The 2,500-nt window shown below is 54.0% G+C and overlaps 1 protein-coding gene across 2 annotated transcripts in view; it reads left to right on the plus strand.

The window, feature by feature from the left end:
• LOC137366700 (trafficking regulator of GLUT4 1-like) overlaps positions 1 to 589 on the plus strand; it is a 24,832-nt gene extending 24,243 nt beyond the window's left edge. For both annotated transcript variants that reach the window (XR_010973536.1, XR_010973537.1), the window contains exon 5: positions 464 to 589. The gene's annotated coding sequence lies outside the window, so the exon portion shown is untranslated. The remainder of the gene's footprint in view (positions 1 to 463) is intronic.
• Positions 590 to 2,500: the final 1,911 nt, after the last annotated feature.

A 2,500-nucleotide genomic window follows, 5' to 3' on the forward strand; every position in this document is an offset into this window, starting at 1 on the left:
ATCTCTGTAACCTCCTCCACCCCTACACCCCTCCCTATCTCTGTAACCTCCTCCAGCCCCTACAGCCCTCCCTATCTCTGTCACCTCCTCCAGCCCCTACAACCCTCCCTATCTCTGTAACCTCCTCCAGCCCCTACAACCCTTCCTGTCTCTGTAACCTCCTCCAGCCCCTACTACCCTCCCTATCTCCGTCACCTCCTCCAGCCTCGACGACCCTCCCTATCTCTGTAACCTCCTCCAGCCCCCTACTACCCTCCCGATCTCTGTAACCTCCTCCAGCCCCTACACCCCTCCCTACATTGATATTTCACCGTGTCAAGGGAGGTATGTAAATGTACTGGACTGTAACCTCTCAAGATTGGAGTGGCAAGAATGAAATGGTGAAAGATAATTAATCATTTTGCCCCCGGCACCCTGACTGTCTGTTATATCTGATGTATGTTTAATCTTGAACCTTTGACAGTAATAGACACTCGTGATGTGGTTGACATATCAGTCCCATTTATCCTACCGGCATCAGAAACTGTGAGCCACAATCCTCGGCAGGGAGTGTTCGCAGGCACTTCGACTATGTAAAGCATCGCTGAACCAGCAGGTCAGTACTTGGTACGGGGACGGAGTGCCGCACTGTCGGAGGGTCAGTACTGAGGGAGTGCCGCACTGTCGGAGGGTCAGTACTGAGGGAGTGCCGCACTGTCGGGGGGTCAGTACTGAGGGAGTGCCGCACTGTCGGAGGGTCAGTACTGAGGGAGCGCCGCACTGTCGGGGGGTCAGTACTGAGGGAGTGCCGCACTGTTGGGGGGGTCAGAACTGAGGGAGTGCCGCACTGTCGGAGGGTCAGTACTGAGGGGAGTGCCGCACTGTTGGGGGGTCAGTACTGAGGGAATGCCGCACTGTTGGGGGGTCAGTACTGAGGGAGTGACGCACTGTTTGGGGGTCAGTACTGAGGGAGTGCCGCACTGTCGGAGGGTCAGTACTGAGGGAGTGCCGCACTGTCGGGGGGTCAGTCTCATGGCATCAGGTCAAACATGGGCAAGGTAACCTCCTACTGATTACCACCTACCGCCCTCCCTCAGCTGAGTCAGTACTCCTCCATGTTGAACGCCACTTGGAGGAAGCACTGAGGGTGGCGAGGGCACAGAATGTACTCTGGGTGGGGGACTTCAGTGTCCATCACCAAGAGTGGCTCGGTAGCACCATTACTCACCGAGCTGGCCGAGTCCTAAAGGACATACCTGCTGGACTGGGTCTGCGGCAGGTGGTGAGGGAACCAACACGAGGGAACCAGAATGGGACAAATCCACTCAGCCCCTCAAGGCAGACCTAAACCTTGTCTCCCCTCCTGTGTACTCACCGTCAGTATGGACTGAAACTCCGGCTTGTCGCTGTGGGGTCTCGGGGTGTACAACACCGGGCGCTCCCCCAGAACGGTCACAGGGACTGCGAGGCAGGACAAACCTCTCCCCCTCCTCACTCCCCCCACACCCCAGCCCACAGACTGCAATCAGGCAGCTCGGGAGGCAGAGAGAGACAGAGAGAGAGAGAGAGAGAGAGAGAGGCAGAACGAGAGAGACAAAGAGAGAGAGAGAGAGGCTGAACAAGAGAGACAGAGACAAAGAGAGAGAGAGAGAGGCAGAACGAGAGAAACAGAGACAAAGAGAGAGAGAGAGGCAGAACGAGAGAGACAGAGACAAGGAGAGAGAGAGGCAGAACGAGAGAGAGAGAGAGAGAGAGAGGCAGAATGAGAGAGACAGAGACAAAGAGAGAGACAGAGAGACAGAGAGAGAGAGAGAGAGAGAGAGAGAGACAGAACGAGAGAGACAGAGACAGAGAGAGAAAGAGGCAGAACGAGAGAGACAGAGACAAAGAGAGGGACAAAGAGAGAGACAGAGACAGAGAGAGAGAGAGGCAGAACGAGAGAGGCAGAAAGAGAGAGAGAGAGGCAGAAAGAGAGAGAGAGAGGCAGAAAGAGAGAGAGAGAGACAAAGAGAGAGAGAGACATAATGAGAGAGACAGCGACAAAGAGAAAGAGAGGCAGAACGAGAGAGACAGAGACAAAGAGAAAGTGAGGGAGGCAGAACAAGAGAGAAAGAGACAAAGAGAGATGAGAGAGGCAGAACGAGAGAGAAAGAGACAAAGAGAAAGAGAGAGGGAGAACGAGAGACAAAGAGACAAAGAGAGAGAGAGACATAGACACAGAGAGAGAGAGAGAGGCAGAAAGAGAGAGGCAGAAAGAGAGAGGCAGAATGAGAGAGACAGAGACAAAGAGAGAGAGAGAGGCAGAACGAGAGAGAAAGAGGCAAGAGAGAGATAGAGGCAGAACGAGAGAGACAGAGACAAAGAGGGAGAGAGAGGCAGAACGGGAGAGATAGAGACAAAGAGAGAGAGAGGCAGAACGAGAGCGAAAGCAAGAAAGAGAAAGACAGAGAGGCAGAAACAGAAAGAAAGAGAAAGAGAGAGAGAGAGGCAGAACGAGAGAGACAGAGAGAGAGAGAGGAAG

The sequence above is a fragment of the Heterodontus francisci genome, unplaced genomic scaffold (genome assembly GCF_036365525.1).
Source record: "Heterodontus francisci isolate sHetFra1 unplaced genomic scaffold, sHetFra1.hap1 HAP1_SCAFFOLD_2115, whole genome shotgun sequence".
NCBI lineage: Eukaryota > Metazoa > Chordata > Chondrichthyes > Heterodontiformes > Heterodontidae > Heterodontus > Heterodontus francisci.